Below are 23369 nucleotides of genomic sequence, written 5' to 3' on the forward strand. Positions count from 1 at the left end.
ACATAAAACAATACCTTGAACAAGACTCAACAGCTACAGAAAAGTGAATTCAGAACTCATGTTTCTTTATTGTAATTTGGAAAGCAACTTGTCTTTTCAACTGATTGATTCATCTGGGAGAAGAAACCTGCTTTTTGGAATCAACAACATGACTCAGTTAAATTTAATTTCATAAAACAAGCAGTTATCTGCTACATGCCAGGCACTGTGCTATGCACTAGGGATCTGGCAGCAGACAAATCAGCATGGTTCTTGTCCTGCGGAATGTACGATTCAGAAGCAATGCAGAGATTAAAAATATAATAACAAACATGATGATGGCTGTAGAAAGAGAGGAATGAGAGACGGAAACATACTGAAAAAATGAAGTCACATGCTCTCAAGTGTGAGGGAAGCACATGGGAATTGAGGATTTGGTTCTTTTACCAAAATAAATCAGTCAGTGTAGGTAACCTCCCAAATGGAAGGCTTCCTATGTTCACTACTTGAGTTTTCATGTGCCATCAGCACATGGTTTGGTAATGGGTTTTAGTCTAGGCCTTGCTTTGGAATCTAACTGGTCTCTTACCTCATTACCATAGGTTCATCCTTCTAAAGTGTCTCTCTCTCCACACCAGCCAGCCATTGTGGGCACAGGACTAAGAGATTGTCCAATGAGTCACTGCTTATTTAACTTATATGCAGAGTACATCATGAGAAATGCCAGGCTAGATGACTCACAAGCTGGAATCAAGATTGCTGGGAGAAATATCAACAACCTCAGATATGCAGATGACACCACTTTAATGGCAGAAAGTGAAGAGGAACTAAAGAGCCTCTTGAAGGTGAAAGAGCAGAGTGGAAAACCTGGCTTAAAATTCAAATTCAAAAAAATACGATCAGGGCATCCCATCCCATCATTTCATGGCAAACAGATGGAGAAACAAGGACTGATTTTATTTTCTAAGCTCCAAAATCATGATGGACTGTGATTGTAGCAATGAGATTAAAAGATGCTTGCTCCTTGGAAGAAAAGCTATGACAAACCTAGACAGCACATTAAAAAGCAGAGATATCATCTTGCTGGCAAAGGTCCTTATAGTCAAAGCTATAGTTTTTCCAATAGTCACATACAGATGTGAGAGTTGGACCTTAAAGAAGGCTGAGCACTGAAGAATTGATGTTTTTGAAATCCAGTGCTGGAAAACTCTTGAGAGCCTCATGGACAGCAATGAGATCAAACCAATCAATCCTAAAGGAAACCAACCCTGAATATTCATTGGAAGGACTGTTGTTGAAACTGAAGTTCCGATACTTTGGCCACTTGTTGAGAAGAGCTGACTCATTGGAAAAGACTCTGATGCTGGGAAGGATTGAGGGCAAGAGGAGAAGGGGGGTGACAGAGGATGAGATAGTTGGATGGCATTACTGACTCAATGGAGTCTGAGCAAATTCAAAACTCAAAACATGAGTTTGAGCAAATTCTGGGAGACAGTGAAGGACAGGGAAGCCTGGTGTGCTGCAGTTCATGGGGTTGCAAAGAGTTGGACACGATTGAGTGATTGGACAACAACAGCAACAATTGTAGATAGAAAGATTGCAAACACATACCATGAATAAAAATTTACTTTTGTCTACTTGCATGGGTGTTTTAGAATTTAAGTTAGAGTCAGGCACTCTTGAAACTTGCATTATATGTGTGTGGGTGGCCAAAGCAAAAGAAAGGTTTAACAGTGAACCCTGGAACAATTCTCTGAGCCTAAGTCTAAGCATCCATCCATTCTTTCCCAACCCTGCTGAAACCTCTGATTTGATATACATGTATTTATTGATTTAATGGATATTTATCATATGCATGCCCTATGCCTCTCACTATACTAGGTACCAAAGATAATATGGATGATTAAAGAGACAGAATCTCTGTCATAAAGATATTTATATTTAGCAAGAAATGGAAGCTGCTTTAAGGTTATACAAAGACCAAGGATGATATAGGGGGATTCAAATACTGTATAAGTGAAGGAGTTTTGTTAGTTGTTATAAAGACGCTTTCAGGCCCAAAGAGTCTATAATGCTATGAAAATAAAATCAAGATGAATAATAACAAGGTATATATATATCTTAAGTAACAATATAGAAGGAGAAGCATGCTTTAGTTTTCCAAAGTGATTGGAAATACCCCAAGATTTGGATCAGGATACTGTTTTTCTAATTAATATTTTCTTCTGATGGTTTAGAGTGTTATATAGGAATTGAAATTTGAATTATACAGTTTTCCGTGGAGGGAAATTAACCTGCCACATGACTAGCTGCTCTGCTTGGTTTATTGTTTTCTCCTTTACAGGACAAAAGTCCCACTGCATATTTTAACACAGATGCCCTCTTTCTTGTATTACGCTACCACAAATCGCCTCCCAAAATAATAAATAAAATCAATTACATCACCTCCCAGAGATCATTTGCTGGTTATTTTGTGAGGCCAGAGATGCGCAGAAATCCACAGTCTCTGCTCTCAAGGAATTTATAATATTATGAGAAACAACCAGTACTGGTTTGAGTAGGTCCTCAAAAGTTCAATGCACCAGAACCTCAGAATGGGACATGGTTTAAAAATATGGCCTTTGCATACATAACTAGTTAAGATGAGGCCATCCTGGATTTGAGTGAGCCATAGTCCAATGACTAGTGCTCTTAGAAGAAGAGAAGACAGAGGCACACAGACATGCATCTGGGGGAACACAGGCATGTGAATATGGAGGCAGAAATTGGAGTCATGCTGCTATAAGCCATGAGCTCACTCCAAGGATTGTTGGCAACCACCAGAAGTTGGAAAAAGGTGGGACTTTTCCTGGTGGTCCAGCGGTTGCGAATCTCCCTGCCAATGGAGGAATGCAGGTTTGATCTCTGGTCAGGGAAGTAGGATTCCACAGGCTGCAGGGCAACTAGGCCCATGGGCCACAACTACCGAAGCCTGAGGTCTGGAGACAGAGCTCTGCAACAAGAGAAGCCATTGCAATGAGAGGCTCTTGCTAGAGAAAGCCCAGACGCAGCAATGAAGAGCCTGTGCACTGCAATGAAGACCCAGATTAGCCAATAAATAAATGAATCTAAAAAAAAAAAATAAGTTGGGAAAAAGCAAGGACAGAACCTCCCCTAGAGCCTTCAGCAAGAGAAAAGGGACCTACTGACTCCTCGATTTTAGATATCTAGCCTTCAGAATTATGAGATAATAAATGTGTTATTTTAACCCACCCGCTTTTGGTAATATGTTATGATACCTCCACACCACCACCCAAGAAAACTAATATACAGCCCACAAGGATAGTTTAAAGCAGAATATAATTCCAAATATAAGAGTCAAAGGAAGGGAATTAATCCTTGGCAAGCAGCATCTGTACTGTGTGTCACAGAATGGGCCAGGCACATAATCTCGACAAGCCTGCAACATTTACTGAATAAATAAGAAAGATGCAGCTTCTCTAGTGCAAAATTGGAAAACAATGCCTCCTTTGCAGGACTGTTGAGATTCCTGCCTGGCCCACTCTGTTTATTTAAAATATCACTAGACTGTTTCAGATTAGCTGTCCTGTGTGCATGTTGTATGTTAGTGGCTCGTGTTCAACTCTTTGTGACCCCATGGACTGTAGCTCACCAGTCTCTTCCGTCCATGGAATTCTCCAGGCAATAATACTGGACTGGGTTCCCATTCCCTTCTCCAGGGAATCTTTCCAACCTGGGGATTGAACCCAGGTCTCCTTCATTACAGGCAGATTCTTTACCATCTGAGACACCAGGGAACATTTAGCTGTTCTAAACGTTGATAACGAATTGCAAGGATTTTTCCATTCTTAGTCCAATTTCTTAAAAATATACTACTTATATTTTCAAAAGAAACTTCACAAAATTAAAGATTCTAGAGTACTAAATAAGTAAGCTTATGATTCAATATATTTATGAACCACATAGGCATAAAGGATGACAGATTTACAATTTATATGTGACTCTTCTTAAAGCTCCCAAATAAAATACAAACAGAGACTGTTTCATTTTAACAGTGCTCTTTATTCTGTAATGAAATCATTTACTTTGCCATTCTGGGCATGTAGGGATTGTCTGTGCTGGATTTTTCGTATTAAAATAAAGACTCCCAATTACCTCTCGTTAGCATTTACTCAGTCTTCCCCAAAGCAGAGTAAATCCTGTTTCACTTTCAACTCTTTTCTTAAGTAAACAAGACATTTCATTTCCAACACTTACTGACCTAACCATAGTCCATCAGAGGCTGCAGATATTATAGGCAAAGCGTTAAGCTCAAAAGGCTTGACAAAATAATCAGCACTTACAGCAAATTGCCAGAAAGAACAGGGGAATAGGCCATTTTAAGTCCTCTCTGATTTAGTGAAATACCAGTTTGGAATTACAGCTGGAGTTCACAGAAAGTCCTTGAAAACTCTGCTTGTCCGTCAGCAATGGCTTTCGTTAAGAAGAAGCAAGATTTCAAGCTCACTCTCTGGCAGGTTAAGCTTATTTCAAGCATAGTTGTCTACAAATTCAGCCAACAAACAGAAAGACATAATGGGAGCCAGTTCCTGAAATGGGTTTTGATGGTCCTGGAAACTCAATTCTGGCCTCGGAGAGGACAATTGTGCTGAGGGCTTCAGTACTGGAGTCTTCTCCTACCATCACAGATTCTCAGTGAAGCCTTGGGGTACCCAGTTTGCAGTAGGTGTTTAGTTATTTTGCTCCAGGCTGTTCTCCTTTAGAAAAGAAAAGAATTTCCTCCTTGAGAGAATCAATTCTAGCAGTGAAGCTGAGACTAACAATGGCCAAAGGATCTCATAAATTTCTTCAACAGATTTTCAACAATGTCAGTTTCCAACAAGAAGGTATTATAAAAGTTTACCAGAATGTGAATAAATAATACATGCAAGTTTCTAGATAATAATAACAGCCGGCCATTCTTAAACCTTTACCGCGAACTACTCATTTTCTCTCACTCTCATTGACTTTAACTACCCCTAACACCAACGACATGAACACCAAAGTGCAAACTTTGGGGAGAAATAAGATGCAAAGATTCGAAGGAACAGTCATGTTTCATAATTACTTTAATTGGCGTTGCTAAAATGTTTTCTCAAAGTAGATTAAAAAAACCTTCAGGAATGTCTGCTAAAAATGAACCAATGAATAAACAAATAAAAAACTAACAAACATACCTACATGCCTTATATGTGTGGCTTATGTGCCATACAAAAGCAAAATGGTATGTTGCAAAATCTGGGTCCGTAAGTTCAGAAAAAGAAATGCCAAGTCTCTATTAGTGAGTTCTTAAAACGAACAACTACAGTGGGAGAGCTCAGACCTAGGTGACAAGGAAAATACGATTTGCATCTCTACTCAAAGCTTTCAAATTGCAGTGCTGGAAACGACTCTTGAGAGTCCCTTGGGCAGCAAGGAGATCAAACCAGTCAATCCTAAAGGAAATCAACGCTAAATACTCTTTAGTAGGACTGATGTTGAAACTGAAGCTACAATACTTTGGCCACCTGATGCTATGAGCCATTGGAAAGGACCCTGATACTGGGAAAGATTGAAGGCAAAAGGAGAAGAGGGTGGCAGAGGATGAGATGGCTAGATAGCATCACCAACTCAATGGACATGAGTTTGAGCAAACTCTGGGAGACAGTGAAGGAGAGAGGAGCCTGCCATACTACAGTCCATGGGGTCTCAAAGAGTCTGACAGGACTTAACAACTGAACAACAACTCGAAGCTATAGAGGTATTGAGTAGGTCACTCTCTCCCCACCACCAACAAACAGGATGGGGTTTGTGTTCATTGCCTTTTAAGGTATTAACCAGGTCATCATTGCCATCATCATTTAACAGGACTCGTAACGAGAGTCATGGTGACTTCTGGTGTCCAGAGTTGGTAACTATAACCTTCAGTATTGTTAACCCCATGCCCAAAAAGATCCAGAAGTTAATTGTGAGGGTGAACTCACATCTGTAAATGCTACTCTGAAGCATTTATAAACAGCATTTCCAGGGTATTTTCTAAGGGACATATTCCGGCTATCCTTCCTCCTTTCTGTCCGGGTGGAGAACCTGAGGAAGACAGCGAGTAAGTGATGAGTGCAAGGCTACACAATCAGAGGAAAGGGGTGCCGACCTAAACATCACAGTTCTGCACAACACACGGCTCTGAAAATTTCCAGCTAGTGATCACCACTTCCAAGGAAGGCTAAAACAGAAACAGCTCATTCTCTGCTCTCATTTGAGCTATGGATTTGAGAAGTGATTCTACTCTTAGTTCAAGGTACTTGCATCTTAATAGGCAGTCCAGGTCTTTTTTTTTTTTTTTTGCATGGTCAAATCTCCCTGAAATTTACATTTTAGTTGCCTGACTGGGCAGAAACTTGATACCTTCTGCACCCCTGCATTGTTTCATCTTAACAACAGATTATTTACAATGTCTAAAAGGCAATAATGGAATACTCTTCCAGTTACTTCGGACACAGTTGCATTTTCTGAAGGCTGCAATTGTCTCCTAAAATGAAAACAATGGCCAAATTGTCAGACCCTGAGCTTATATGGAGAGTCATAAAAAAGAAACATTATTCTGAGTTATTCTATCAATCAAGGTTTCTAAATGAGAAGCTGTAATTAGATATCCAATGTATCATTAATTCAAATATCTGTGTCTCAAAAAGCAAGCAAGTGACCTTTGAATGGGATGCATGTGAGGAATCCCATATGAAGCCGACTGCACTTAAAACAGCATTATTTTAATGCAGTTAATGGACTTCTCCAAGGAAATATCAAAGACGAGAGATTGTTGTTTTCATTTTACATTGACAAGGCGGCACTGAATGGAAAGGTCCCAGGAGGATGCAGCAGAGAATCCTCACCCAGCAGTCCTGACCTCATACCAGCACATCCAAGCATCAGGATTACTTGTTGCCTTCAAAAGGCATATCTATTTGAGACGAGTCATTTCTGCCTGATAAGCTTCTGGCCCTCTCTTTCACCAGGTCCCACAGGGTCAAGAGAACAACCTTGGTTTTGGTTTACCTTGCTGCTGCTAAGTCACTTCAGTTGTGTCTGACTCTTTGCAACTCTATGGACTGTAGCCCACAGGGCTTCTGTGTCCATGAGATCTCCCTAGAAATCTCCAGAATATTCCAGGCAAGAATACCACAGTGGGCTGCCACACCCTCCTCAGAGGATTTTCCCCACCCAGAGATTGAACTTGCATCTCCTGCGGCTCCTGCTTTGCAGGCAGATTCTTTACCGCTGAGCCATGTGGGAAGCCTTTGATTCACCTTATTATCCACCTATTGCAGGGAAACCTTAGCTTAAAACAACACGAGTCAAAGGGCTTAACCATTGTATTCCCAGTGTTTTGCTTAGAAATAAAGTTGCATTTAATAGTCCTATGAAGAAGAAAATATACTAATAAACAAACAAAATGGAAAATTTTTCACTCATCCATACACACACACACACACACACACACACACACACATGCACGCACGCACTATGGGATCATAGTTTTACATTCTTTTCTTCTGAAACTAAGGCACACAAAAGTACCCTGAGAATATGTCATTATAATGCAGCCAAGCTACTAGCTACCACTCAGTGTTAATTATGCATGAAAACCAGAGTGTTATTTATGGCTGCTCCGGGATGGATGTATTTATATTGTACAATAAGGGCCCCCCTATGGGCAGCCGCTTCATCAGTGCTTATTGAATTTAAAAGGCATTCGTATGAGGGCTTCTGAACCCAAAGGCCACCTTGATTGAACTGGTCTCAATGGTTGCTTGTCACATCCCCTGAGAGCTGCTGGCTTTGAGCTTGATTAGGCTCTGATTGATATGTGCACCTGAAATCAGCTCCCAGGAAGTCCAGGAAGAATGAAACCCCACAGGACTGCATGGGCTCAGATAAATGCATACATGGAATCGACTCCGATGGAGACTTATCTCAGAGGCATGGTGCATATGGATGTGGACTGGTGGGTCAGACCACATGCTTGGCTTCTAAATAGGGAGCTGGAGCCACATTAACACTAGAGACTGGCTCAGGGGTGAGCTACATTTGGTGTGACTGACCCTGAATGATAGTAGAAACAGCAATGTCTGGCAATCTACCACCCCCAACTCTCTCTGCAACTCCTATGGCCCCCTCCCCTTTTTATCCTAGAGAAAGTTAAATCTTACAGAGGGTTCCTGCTTATTAACTGTAACTGTGTGGCAGGCATTCAGCTAAGTGTGTTATGTAAAGCACCATTGAGTTTTCACAATAACATGGGAAACAGATAGGCATAGTCACTACAATTTTTTAGTAAAAGAAATACAGTGAAATACTTTGTCCAAGGTCACATAATCAACAAGCGAGGCGGTCAGCAATCCGATGCAGGTGAGTCTCCTCTGAAGTCTGTGCTTTAATAGACACCTTCCCTGCCAATCCTTAGCGCCACTTTTTCTCTGCTTTTCATTCTCTAATCTGGCTTCCTTACCTTTTCCCCTTCTCCTTTGACCTATTGCTGATTTCTTCCACCCCTTCTTCCATTAATCCTTCTCCTTGAACCAGAGGTCTCAAAAAATAGCTAGGTTGGGTGCTTATTATAGTGATAACGTGTTCAAACAAAATGTAAAATCCCTTTGCACCAATGAGTGGTTTGGCTGCTAAATTATATGTTTTTCCTTTAGAATATGAAATGTCCACACTTCACATCTTAGGGCACTCTAACGGAGCAGAGCACTAGAGAAAAGCCACACTGCACTACTGATGTTAGGGCGCTTGTTTTTTCCCACCAGACTGTACAAGATATAAAGAAAGAAATTTCTTAGCAAATTTCAAACACAACAGCTATTTAGCAGTCCATGAAGAAAATCTTGAAGATCTGACAAAATCTGACAAAGAAACTCCAGTAAATCCATAGAGTGTATTTAATCTGATTCTACTAGTCACTTGATCACTCAGTTCATAATTGCAAGTAGATTACAGAAAGTTGCCAAATGCAATTTACCCATCCGCTGTCTGGTAAGTAGGCCGTTATTTATTTGAGAGGATTGTGATTTGCAGCTTCTGTTTTTAATCAAAAATTAAGCTTAAAAGTGCACTATGATTGAGAACACAGCACAGAACACCAACTCACTTCCTCAACCTACCCACACTCATCAGCCTGCCTGGAAACTGTGTTTTTCAAACACACCGTGGGACTGGGGAATCCTCCTGTACCTTCAGAGTCACTGTAAATAATGCAGGTATGGAAGAAGGCACACTCTTTCTAACCAATTTCTGATTTATTCCAGGACACTTTTGGCGTCATTATTATGTATTATATCCTCCTTAACAAGAAATGATCATACCACCCAGTATCCACTGCATTGGTAGGACCCTTGTGTGTGCTCAGTGCTCAGTCATGTCTGACTCTTTGCAACCCCTTGGACTGTAGCCCGCCAGGTTCCTCTGTCCATGGAATTTTCCAGGCAAGAATACTGGAATGGGTTGCCATTTCCTACTCCAAGGGATCTTCCAGATCCAGGGATCTAATCTGTGCTACACACTCCAAAATCAAGTCTTCTAATTCTAGTTTAAAAATGAAAGCAGACACGTCCTCTATTTTAATACTAATTTAAGCAGTTGACACCTAATTTTTAAAAAGGATATTTAGAATTCCATGTCAAAATGCTTAGCAAACTTTGAACTGTAGTTAGAAGATGAACTCCCAATATTACCTAAGATCAATTCAGACATTTTATTTGTATGTATAATTTCCCAGACTTGAGATCACAAGACATATAGAGATACTTTTGCCTTAGTTTTCCAGCTGCTGAAGTGCAAGAGTTGGCTATTTCCATATATCCAGAAATCAAGATACCTACTCAATGCTCAAGAACAAGAATGACAGATTCATTCTTAAATTCTTCTGGAATATCAATAATTATTTGGAGCAGAAAAAAAAAAAAAAGTAAATGTCACACTATCTTTATCCTGGGCTCTCATACTTGGCTGCCCAAGTCAGTCATGTTGGGGCTTTTGGAAAAAAACAGAGAATCTACAGCTTTTTTTTTTTTTGCCTTTTTTTACACATGTACCTCCCTTAAGTTATAGTGCAGGAGTACTAATGGTGGTGGTAGTGGTGGTTTTAATATGGAGCATTTTACCGATTTGTTGTTTTCTGTGTGCCATACATTTTTCTAAGAAAGTTACATGTACTAGGTCAGATCATCTTCACCATGTTGCCTTCAGAACAGCTTATCACAACCAAGTAAGCAAGCTCTTCCCATCAATGTAGTATGAAGTCACCCAGTAGTTCCAACTCTTGGTGCAGAAGAAAGACTATAGGATATCACAACACGTATCGTATCCATAGTACAAAAAAAAAAAAAAATATTGACAAAATGATGTTGCTAAACTTTGGTTTAAAATCTACATTACTTTTCACATTTTAATAGAATTAGTAAGCATCTTTCAATCAACGATGCAGTAAAATTATAACAGCATTTTCTTTTCCTTGTTGTACGAAAAATGGTATGTCTTAAATTTTTTTAAATAATAAAATAGATGAATTTCACAACCTCTAAAATTTAAAAAATAACATGTTCTATGAGCATTTAAGAAGCATAAATATATAGGACATTATTTAGTTTGTTCAAATACATAATATTTGGCAGTGGATAAGCCTCAAAACTTTTGTTGTAACGTTATCTCTCAGGGTTCACAAAACACTGAGAACCATTTATTTAGCAGGAATTTTTGCCACACTTGATCATGGAGTAGAATTCTATGCACAAGTTGGCTAGTAACAGGTTGTTTGGCCCTGAAACAACCACTTCTATATTATTTTGCCTAGAAAATATTTAAAGACCATTTCATAAATTTCTAATTCCTTGCTCTTTTGTTCTTAAAATGTACTTGATGCTGAATTTATGGGTACAGGAATGGAGTGAGGTGAAGTCACCTTCCAGAAAACCCAAGAGTCATACAATCAGTATTTTCTCAACCTAAATTATCAAAGAGGATCTGGTCTGAGAAATTTTAATTAAAATAATAATGACACTAACTTTCAATAGACTCACAGCAAAACCACCAAAATATCAGTACTTGAACACAGAGCAAATACCTCAAAGCTAGTTTGTCTCCTGAAATATGTATTAAACACAGAGTTAGAGACAAGTTCATCATAATGCTCTTAACCACAAATGAATGCAAAGTTGTAAATAATTTGTATTTTCTAATAGTCACTGTGAATAGTTGTTTTAGCTTCTAGGAGGAGTTTTAGTGAAACCAGTTAAAGAGCCACACTGAGTCATCATTTTCTCAATGACACATGAAATAAATAATTGCTTTATGGAGCCATTGAGAATTAAGCTGTTCTAATCACATATTGACACATATCAACATATACAAACACACACACTTTTTGTTCTTTAATTCAAGAGCTAACTATCTCAGAGTCTAAATTCTAATAAATAAATTAATAACAATTCTGGTGTTCAGCAAAGCAGGAGGACCTGAAATTCATTTTTTGGAAGAAGTCCACGTGAAAATCCAAGAGCCCTTGAAACATGGCAACTTATCTTACAGCTCTCAACTGCTGGAGGTAAGTGTGATGGTCCAGGTAAGAAAAAGTAAACTATAAAGTAGAAGGGTTTCAGACTATTTAAAACCTTTCCCCTTCAAAAGATCTATAGGGTAATAGTTAAAACTTTTCCCCAGGGCCACAGAAAATGACTAATGGGCATACATTCAGAAAAAAACATGGTCCAAAAGAACATACACAACTTAATGTTCATTGCAGCACTTTTCACAATAGCCAAGACATGAAAGCAACCTAAATGTCCATTGACAGAAGAATGAATAAAGAAACTGTAGTACATATGTACAATGGAATATTATTCAGCCATTAAAAAGAATGAAATAATGCCTTTTTTAGCAACATGGATGGACCTAGAGACGGTCATACTGAGTAAAGTAAGTCAGACAGAGGATAGATATCATATGACATCCCTTATATATGGAATCTAAAATAATGTTACTAATGAACTTATTTACAAAACAGAAACAGACTCAGATTTAGAGAAGGAGCATATGGTCACCAGCATGGAAGGATATGGGGAAGGGATAGTTAGGGAGTTCGGGATAGACATGTACACACTGCTATGTTTAAAATTGATAACCAACAAGGACCTACTGTATAGCACAGGGAACTCTGCTCAATAATATGTGGTAGCCTGGATGGGAGGGGAGTTTGGGGAAGAATGGATACATGTATATGTATTTCTGAGTCCCTTTGCTGTCCACCTAAAACTATCACAACATTGCTAATTAGCTATACTCCAATGTAAAATAAAAAAGTTTAAACAAAATGACTAGTAAGCCATATAACTCAATCAATGTAAGTTCATATTTCTTTTACTAGAGGTACAGACAGAGACTGTTCAAATCTGCAGCATTAAAAAATGTTATCAGCATATAGTTAAAAAAAAACACAACAGATTGATTATGTTTTTACAGCTGAGGATGGAGGAGCTCTATATAGTAAGAAAAAACAAGACCAGGAACTGACTGTGGCTCAGATCATGAATTTCTTATTGAAAAATTCAGACTTAAATTGAAGAAAGTAGGGAAAATCACTAGACCATTCAGATATGACCTAATTCAAATCCCTTGCGATTATACAGTGGAAGTGACAGATAGATTCAAGAGATTAGATCTGATAGATAGAGTACCTGAATAACTATGGATGGAGGTTTGTAACATTGGGAGGTGGTGTTTAAAACCATCCCCAAGAAGAAGAAATGCAAAAAGCAAAATGGTTGTCTGAGGATGCCTTACAAATGGCTAATAAAATAAGAGAAGCAAAAGGCAAAGGAGAAAAGGAAAGATATATACATCTGAACACAGAGTCCCAAAAAATAGCAAGGAGAGATAAGAAAATCTTCTTAAGTCATCCACGCAAAGAAATAGAGGAAAACAATAGAATGGAAAAGACTAGAGATCTCTTCAAGAAAATTAGAGATGCCGAGGGAATATTTCAAGCAAAGATGGGCACAATAAAGGACAGAAATGGTATGGAACTAACAGAAACAGAAGATCTTAAGGAGAGGTGGCAGGAATACACAGAAGAACTATACAAAAGAGATCTTAATGACCCAGATAACCATGATGGTATTATCACTCACCTAGAGCCAGACATCCTAGAGTGTGAAGTCAAGTGAGCATTAGGAGGAATCACTATGAACAAAGCTAGTGGAGGTGATGAAATTCCAGCTGAGCTATTTAAAATCCTATAAGATGATGCTGTCAGTGCTGCACTCAATATGCCAGCAAGTTTGGAAAACTCAGCAGTGGCCACAGGACTGGTAAAGGTCAGTTTTCATTCCAATCCCAAAGAAAGGCATTGCCAAAGAATGTTCAAACTACCACACAATTGCACTCATCTTACATGCTAGCAAAGCAATGCTCAAAATTCTCCAAGCTAGAGTTCAACAGTATGTGAACCAAGAACTTCCAGATGTTCAAGCTGGATTTAGAAAAGGCAGAGGAATCAGTAATCAAATTGCCAACATCTGTTTTGGGAAAAGGAGTATGTCAAGGCTGTATATCATCATCTTGCTCATTTATCTTATATGCAGAGTACATCATGTGAAATCTTGGGCTGGATGAAGCACAAGCTGGAAGCAAGATTGCCAGGAGAAATATTAACCTCAGATATGCAGATGACACCACCCTTATGGCAGAAAGCAGAGGAACTGAAGAGCCTCCTGATGAAAGTGAAAGAGGAGAGTGAAAAAGCTGACTTGAAACTCAACATTTGAAAAATAAAGATCATGACATCTGATCCCATCACTGCATAGCAAACAGATGGGGAAACAATGGAAACAGTGACAGACTTTATTTTGGGGGGCTGCATTATCACTGCAGATGGTGACTACAGCCATGAAATTAAAAGACACTTGCTCCTTGGAAGAAAAGCTATGACAAACCTAGAAGCCTATTAAAAAGCAAAGACATTTCTTTACCAACAAAAGTCTGTCTAGTCAAAGCTATGGTTTTTCCAGTAGTCATGTATGGATGTGCGAACTGGACCATAAAGAAAGCTGAGTGCTGAAGAAATGATTTTTTTTCTTGAACTGTGGTATTGAAAAAGACTCTTGAGAGCCCCTTGGACTTCAAGGAGATTACACCAGTGAATCCTAAAGGAAATCAGTCCTGAATGTTCATTGGAAGGACTGATGCAGAAGCTGAATCTCCAATACTTTGGCCATGTGATGCGAAGAACTGACTCATTGGAAAAAAAATCTGATGCTGGGAAAGACTGAAAGCAGGAAGAGAAGAGGACAATAGAGCATGAGATTGTTGGATGGTATCACCAACTCAATGGACATGAGTTTGACCAAGCTCTGGGAGTTGGTGATGGAGGCCCAACATGCTTCAGTCCATGGGGTCCCAAAGAGTCAGACACAACTGAGTGACTAAACTGAACTGAAAGAAACTGATAAAATAAAATGAAATCAAAGTCTCCAGTTCAGAGTCTGACAGGTCTAGATCCGGATTCTGGCTCTACCTCTTACTAGCTGTGTGTATCTGGGAAATTAACTTCTCGAAACTATTTATCAAATGGGGATAACAATTTTGCTTACCACACAATGTTGTTAGGAGGATCAAGCAAAGCAGTCTGCTCACCCATCTAATAAAGAGTGTGCATATTGTTCATAGCCGTTCCTTTATTCTCAAGCAATTGGACGTGATTGAGGCTCTGAAAGTTTGGAAATGTTTGCAGGAGAGCAAGGATTATCTTCTTATTGAACTCAACAGTGATTAGCAAAACATGGATGTATGAGCATGTAACTATAAGCTTTGTTCCTTATACTTAGGACCTCACTGGTAACAGATATGGAAGTGAGCAGGTAAGCACTAGAGGAGGAATATTTAGACAACTGCAATGCAGATCTGAGTTCCTGTTGCATTATTTTCAAGTCACCTTGAAGGAATGTGGTGCTGGCGGTAAAGAACCTCCTGCCAAAATGGGAGATATAAAAGGTTGGATCCCTGGGTGGGAAAGATCCCCTAGAGGAGGGCATGGCAATCCACTCCAGTATGGAACATCCCCACGGACAGAGGAGCATGGAGGGCTTTATTCCATAGGGTTGCAAAGAGTCAGACACAACTGAAGCAGCTTGGCATACATGCACACTTGAAAGAAGGGGATTCTTTCCTTTAGAACAGATTTTTAAGACATACCAAACAAAATGCAAATATTCTACCCCTTTTTCTCTCTGCTTTTTAAACGAAAGGACTCTTTTCCTCCAAATCAATAGCTTCTGAATCTTTGTATATGAAATTCCAAATTCCCCTTAAATAAGAAAACAGTATTTCAATTGTATTTTCAATATGTCAAATGATATATATGCACACTGAGATGTTATACCTGATTTTCAGTATTTTTAAGGACACAAGACCCATAGTAAGTCTGCATTCATTAAATAAAATATTAAAGTCATTTTCTTTAGTTGAAATTATATTACTATAGTATGATAAAATATCATTGTGTTCATTAACATTCCATCAAGGACTACTGTGTTACTGATAACCAAAAAGTAAAATTAAGATGTTAATATCTAAAAAAAAGTTTGTCCAATTAACAAACACTTTTAAGTCATGAGACTATTTGGTGAAAAAATATGGTAAAGCATTACTGTATAAAGTTTCAGAACTTAAATTCTTAAAAATCACAGGCCACCTTTTACATAGTGTTGCCTCAATTTAAATGATAAAAAGTCAGCTTTATTTTAATTGGCTTAGTAGTGATTTGAAATATTTAGTTTGATGATGAGAGTAAATATATATTCTAACTGAAAGGAGTTTAAAATTGCTTTATGCTTTTTGGCAGGACTGTTGACTATCTGTGGCCTCAGAATCTGTTTTTAAGACAAAAGGAATGTAGTTCAAAGCAGCTAAAAGCTGCTATTCTGAATCCTAGTCCCCCCAAAAAGAGTAACTTCACAAGGTGTTAATATTAAAAGAACGAAAAAAAAAGGATTACTCTTAAATTTTGATCCCTGGTGATGTATGAAATAAAGCCAAACAAGGTTAATAAGTCTCTATGGAAATAGAAATCAGTTTTTTTGATCGATATTGGAACTAACTAACAGTGCTTGTTCAGAAAAATGTAACATGCTGATTGTAGGGCAGGGAATTGGTGACAAAATTCATTGTGCATTTCTACTTGTTTACTATTACTCTGTCATTGCTATATTCAAAGGTTGCAACCATATTCTGTGAACATGGAATTAGTGGCATCAACATCTAATTACTTTTTCAAATCAGAAATCTAGACATCACCCTGCACTAGTTTTCTCCTCTCATTTCCAATATTACATCAATTTTCACTGTTTCTTCATTCTACCTCCCAAAGTCACATTTTTGCATTTTGCTCCACTCCCACAGTCATAGCTAACACCCAAAGTTTACCAGTTTTACTTGTGCAATATCCAGCTAACTTGTCTCTGAACATCTGTATATATTCACACTTTGAACCGTTTTCTACTCAGCAGTCAGAGTGATTCTGTAAATATGCAAATCTAATTCAATGATTACCATCCGCTATAGAACCTACTATGGCACCATCAACATGCCGAATGGTTTTAATCCATCTTTCAACTTTTTCTACATCATCCTGATATAATGTACCTCTCCTTCATCGTTCTTATCAGAATTGCAACTAATTTAATACATGTGTAATGATGATTTTATATTGTTCATATTCGTGAGGTTCTCACAGTAAGAATACTGGAGTGGTTTTCCATTCCCTCCTCCAGGAGGGACATGAATTTGAGCAAACTCTGAGAGACAGTAAAGGACAGCGAAGCCTGGTGTGCTGAAGTCCATGGGGTTGCAAAGAGTTGGACAGGACTTAGTGACTAAACATTAACAAAAGGATGATTTTAATAAATTTCTTCCCAGTGTTATAATTATTAAGACAGATCATCTGATTTCCAATGCTATCTGGACTGGATACAATTTTTTTTATATATATTTAAGATATGCTTAACATCTGAAAAACTCAGTCTTCTCACGCACAGAATAAGGATATATTTATTCCTAATTCATAGGTGGTTACTGGCATTAAATATCCTAGGAATGGAAAACTCTTAGATGTCTGGCACATGGCAAATTGTCAGTAAATATTAGCTATTTGGCTATTAGACTAAAAGTTGCTTGAGGGCATTTCATATTTTGTTCACACTTAATGAACAAATAAGTGAGGTGCCTTATTTATTAGATGGATATACTAAGTTGTCAGAAGAATTCAGTTGCCAAAAACAAAGTTCACACTAGCTTGTTTACTTAGAAATGATTATTACAAAATTTTGAATGGCTCATCGGAAAAGTGAAAAAATATACCAGTTTATGCTTTAAGAATTTACTCCTAAAGCCAGAACACAGAATCTAGATCTTTAATTATCAGATGCTGCTTGTGAACTTGAAAAGTTCCCACGATACTTCTAGCTTCTAAACCACACAATCGCTGCCATCGTTGGAGGCAGCTGATATTGGAAAGATTCCACACTCATAGAGCAACCACAGCCAGGGAAGCTGCCATAATTCAGTAAACTGCAGCTACTGATATATACTCCAAATCTATGCTCTATCTCCTGCAGTCTGCTTCTGTGAAATGAATGCTCTACATCCATACAGCCACTGAATTAAGAGTGGGAACTTTGTCTTGCTTCTTCTCCCCAGATCTAATCAACAAAATCTAAATCACATTCATAAATATGAAGAAAGCCTTATAAGATCAGATATCCCAGATGAGAGTTTGGGATTTTTTTTTGTTGGAGGAGAGGGCGAGTGTGTTAGAATGGTAAAGGAGTCAGATAGTGAACTCAAATATTTACATGTCTAAAGGGATGGAGTGCATAAATAAATGTTGGTTGCCCCCTAAAACATTTATTTTCCTTTATAGTAATAAAATCCCAGTTTTTAGTGGGATATCTGGGCTTCGAGGAGATACAAAATAAAAGAAAAGGGCATATTCCAGCCTCTCTTGCAGGCTAGAATATGTACGGTCATCAGTCTAAGATCACAGAAAATGATGTGAGAAAAATGAGATGTGCAACCTCTAGGCAAAGTTCTTAAACTGAAGTGATGCATCCTTCTTTTTTCTGCTGGCAAGAATGTGTGTGAAGTGATAGGCCATCTTCAATTATGTGTAGATGGTAATGCCCTAAGGAAGACAGAGCTCCTGACATCATGGGCTCAGCCCTGCCTGGCCTAGACTATTATGTGAGATCAAAGACAGACTATATTTTAAGTCACTGTTATTTGAAATCTCTAGCAAATAAAAAAAAAAAAAATTAAAAGACACTTGCTACTTGGAAGAAAAGCTATGACCAACCTAGACAGCATATTAAAAAGCAGAGACATTACTTTGCCGACAAAGGTCGGTCCAGTCAAAGCTACGGTTTTTCCAGTAGTCATGAAAGGATGTTAGAGTTGAACTATAAATAAAGCTGAGCGCTGAAGAACTGATGCTTTTGAACTGTGGTATTGGAGAAGACTTTTGAGAGCTCCTTGGACTGCAAGGAGATCCAACCAGTCAAAGATCCAACCAGTCAATCCTAAAGGAAATCAGTCCTGAATATTCATTGGAAGGACAGATGTTGAAGCTGAAACTCAATACTTTGGCCACCTGATGTGAAGAACTGACTCATTGGAAAAGACCCTGATGCTGGGAAAGATTGAAGGTGGGAGGAGAAGGGGGCGACAGAGGATGAGATGGTTGGATGGCATCACCGATGCAATGGGCATGAGTTTGAGTAAGCTCCGGGAGTTGGTGATGGACAGGGAGGCCTGGTGTGCTGCAGTCCATGGGGTTGGAAAGAGTCGGACATGACTGAGCGACTGAACTGAACTGAGCACAATAACTGAACCTATAACCACACTAAAAATGTAACAGTATATTTGTAGTGTTGCAGGTGAGCAGGATAATGTCAAAATACTCCAGATATTTTGAAAACATCCATATGATCTACTTATACCAAAATCCTTCCTTTAGTACTCTAATTTTTAAATAGATTTGTCTCTAAACTGACTCTGAATATCTGCCTTTTTATTGGCAGTCTCTTGGAGGCTCTTTGTGAAACAACTTATTCTGAGAATATCTCTCTTCTTACAGAGGAGACTTTACCAGGTATGAATTCCTAACATTGAGCTGTCCACTCCATTGAACTCTACTTCTCTTGTATCTTGCTTAGTAATTGGAAAGCATTTGAAAAAATCATCAGTCCTCCTATTTGCCACAGTCTCTAATGTTAAGTGATAATTTTTCTCCATTACTGGTGTTTCTTTGTGCTAGTCAAGAACTCATAAGAGTAACTGAAGGAGATGATGGAACAAGCCATACATAATCAAATAAGATAGGTTCAGTTAAGTTCAGTCACTCAGTCGTGTCCGACTCTTTGCGACCCCATGAATCACAGCATGCCAGGCCTCTCTGTCCATCACCAATTCCCGGAGTCTACCCAAACCCATGTCCATCGAGTCGGTGATGCCATCCAACCATCTCATCCTCTGTCATCACCTTCTCCTCCTGACCCCAATCCTACCCAGCATTAGGGTCTTTTCCAATGAGTCAACCCTTCGCATGAGGTGCCCAAAGTATTGGAGTTTCAGCTTCAACATCAGACCTTCCAATGAACATCCAGGATTGATCTCCTTTAGGATGGATTGATTGGATCTCCTTGCAGTCCAAGGGACTCTCAAGAGTCTTCTCCAACACCACAGTTCAAAAGCATCAATTCTGCGACGCCCAGCTTTCTTCACCATCCAACTCTCACATCTATCCATGACCACTGGAAAAACCATAGCCTTGACTAGACGGACTTTTGTTGGCAAAGTAATGTCTCTGCTTTTAAATATGCTATCTAGGTTGGCCATAACCTTCCTTCCAAGGAGTAAGCGTCTTTTCATTTCATGGCTGCAATCACCATCAGCAGTGATTTTGGAGCTCCCAAAAATAAAGTCTGACACTGTTTCCACTGTTTCCCCATCTATTTGTCATGAAGTGATGGGAACAGATGCCATGATCTTAGTTTTCTGAACGTTGAGCTTTAAGCCAACTTTTTCACTCTCCTCTTTCACTTTCATCAAGAGGCGCTTTAGTTCTTCTTCACTTTCTGCCATAAGGGTGGTGTCATCTGCATATCTGAGGTTATTGATATTTCTCCTGGCAATCTTGATTCCAGCTTGTGCTTCCTCCAGCTCAGCATTTCTCATGATGTACTCTGCATATAAGTTAAATAAGCAGGGTGACAATATACAGCCTTGACGTACTCCTTTTCCTATTTGGAACCAGTGTCCTCTCCCAGAATATGCTTATTTCCTCTAGAAATGAATTCTGACAACTCACATGAAATACCATTTACCAGGGAGGCTCACTAGAGCCTTGATGCCCCAGGTTTTCACTGGACCTGATTAAGAAAGGAAGCGTGTAGCATAGACCACATTGTTTGTTCAGATAATTGCAGTGAGCCACTCTCAATTCTTAGAATGGTGGTGATCCTCCTCCAATCCATGTTTAGGCACCAGCTAAGGGTCAACTTCACAAATAAGCCTTTCTAAGGAGATCAGTCTCAGGTCTATATTAATTCCCCTCTTCATACAGTGTATCTGTGGTCTGGTGTTTGAAAGTGTTAGTCTCTCAGTTCTGTCTGACTCTTTGTGACCCCATGGACTATAGCCTCCCAGGCTCCTCCATCCATGGAATTCTCCAGGCAAGAATACTGGAGTGGGTAGGCATTCCCTTCTCCAAGGGATCTTCCCAAATCAGGGATCGAACCCAGATCCCCCGCATTGCAGGCAGATTCTTTACACGTTGAGCCACTGGAGAAGCCTATCTGTGGTAAAGACAAACCCTTTAAAGGCACTTATTTATAATTAAATAATGGGCACTTAATATCCTAGTACTGTCACGCATATTAATGGAACAAAGAAATTGGGAGACATTGTCTCATTATCTAAAAGAAAAAAGTTAATTACATAAGAAACAGAAGAATATAGAAGAAAGCAATTGTTTATGTAACCAAATTTACCTTCATTACTCACAGTCTAATTATAATTACACTTACTTCATCAGTTATTGAAAATTCCCGTGAATTTAAATCACCACGCCTACAAGTACTTTGTTATGTCACAGAATATTCATGGTACACTGTCTTCCTCTATAGAGCTCCCATGATAAATGAATGAGTTCTCTGATTGTGCTTAGTCCCTCAGTCATGTCCAACTCTTGTGACCCCATAATCTGTAGCCTGCCAGGCTCCTCTGTCCATGGGATTCTCCAGGCAAGAATACGGGAGTGGTTTGTCATTTCCTTCTCCAGGGGATCTTCCTGACCTAGGAATCGAACCCCGGTCTCCTGCATTGCAGGCAGATTCTTTACTGACTGAACTACAAAGTAAGCCTGATTGAATGCATTTAACTTTGCAGTCCATTCCCAGAAACTAACAATAAATGTGATCTGGAGTATTAACACCAACCACTTATGTATTATTATGTATGCTTTACCAACATCGCTATAGAAACCTGTGATATGGATATATTCTGTTATCCTTTGGTGACAAATACTAGAACCCCAGACAAGCAATTTGATTAAGTTCTTCTAGTAAGTAAACATCAAAATTTTGAGCTGACTCAGGCGTGAGTCTAAAGCAAATAGTTAAATAATTCTGATTTTCGTTTCTTCATCTAAAAGTTGGAGAATAAGAATAATGGTAGTTGTCATTCATCTCTTTCACAGTCAGTGACAACACCTATTACTAAACCAGTTTCTTCATAACAGCCACAAAGTGGCCTCTTTGGGAGAATGAAGATAGTTTACAGGGTATTGCATGCATGTGTGACAAGCCGTTTCCGTCGCATCTGACTCTTTGCGACCCCATGGACTGTAGCCCACCAGGCTCCTCTGTCCATGGAATTCTCCAGGCAAGAATACTGGAGTGGGTTGCCATGCCCTCCTCCAGGGGATCATCCTGAACTAGAGATCGAACCCCTGTCTCCTTGCGGCTCCTGAATTGCAGTTGGATTCTTAACCGCTGAGCCACTGGGGAAGCCCCTTACAGGATATTGAAGCAGTACAATTATTTTCAGATTAAACTTGGGCTCCAGAACCATACTTCATCAGCAAGTTGAACATTTGAGCAGGAAAATAAAAGGAAAAATACAGTTAAACAGTGACTTTAAAGAGAGCACTGTTAATGTTTTCCCTTCTTTCTCCCAAAGTCTCAACAAGCAATAATTTACATAGGTCAGAGCAGGAAATGAGATAAGAGGAAAAAATGCATTGTGACTCAAGCTAAATCCAGAAAGAGGCTATTAATAAAATAGAGATTGTCTCCAATACTATTGAATCCTTGTTTCAGGAATTGATTAGAGAAAAGTCTAGATAAGAAACCAACTTCTTTCTTATCTTTTTTGGATTTAAAATAACAAAACACAGGAAACTATTTAAGGGATTCATGTTATTCTCAAGCTATGTGTTACAATCTAGCTCCCCAAGAAAACATCTCTCACACACATACATATTTGAAAGTAGTTATACAACCATCCATATGCTGCACATAAAATCCCACATTATTGTTAGGATTTAATACTGGCTCAGAAAATCCACACAAACAAAGAATAATTATATCCTAGATCCAGTCAGTATAGAGTTTACATAGTTTCTGGTTTTCTTGCCGTACACAAGAATTTAAATGTGTGGGTTTGTATATTTATGCCCTAATAAATGACATTTGATAATTATGGAGCTAAAAAACAAGACATTCTTCCAAACGGCCACTTGATGAGTCGCCTCAAGTAAACAATCAAGAAAAATAAAACGAGCAAGACAACTCTTAAAAGTACCAATTATTGTCATAGAAGCAATGATGCTTTCACACATCCATCATTACTCCAGTTAATGGCTGATGAGTAAGAGTACAGATGATTTTTTCTTTGGTCTAGAACACTCAGGACATTAACTGAGGAGCTGACCATTAATCCCAGGTAATGTAAAGGCCAGTTTTCTGAGGATCATTGCTCAAGCAATCTTCTATTCAAACATAAGTGCATTTCAGATTGTTAAATCTATAATGATTAAAAAATACTGTTGCATTTTTATAAAGAAGTCTGGTCTGGAGTCAGTTGATTTAAAGTTCCCTTTTCTTAACACAGCATTGAATATCCCCAGTTGTACACCTGACATGTGACTTACAATGTTTGGGTCATAGATTTTTAGTTATTTCTTGTAAACTACTAATGTTTTATTCATCCACCATCTGAATTGACTGCAAATTATGTTAAAACAACAACAGATGTTTCATCAAAGT

The 23369-nt window shown here is 38.7% G+C and overlaps 1 protein-coding gene across 15 annotated transcripts in view; it reads right to left on the reverse strand.

Annotated features, from left to right (window-relative positions):
• Positions 1–23369, reverse strand: part of LRRC4C (leucine rich repeat containing 4C) — a 1846189-nt gene that overhangs the window by 911890 nt on the left and 910930 nt on the right. The gene's annotated exons all lie outside the window — the stretch shown is intronic.

This window comes from Giraffa tippelskirchi, chromosome 11 (assembly GCF_054371585.1).
Source record: "Giraffa tippelskirchi isolate mGirTip1 chromosome 11, T2T-mGirTip1v1.2.pri, whole genome shotgun sequence".
Lineage (NCBI taxonomy): Eukaryota > Metazoa > Chordata > Mammalia > Artiodactyla > Giraffidae > Giraffa > Giraffa tippelskirchi.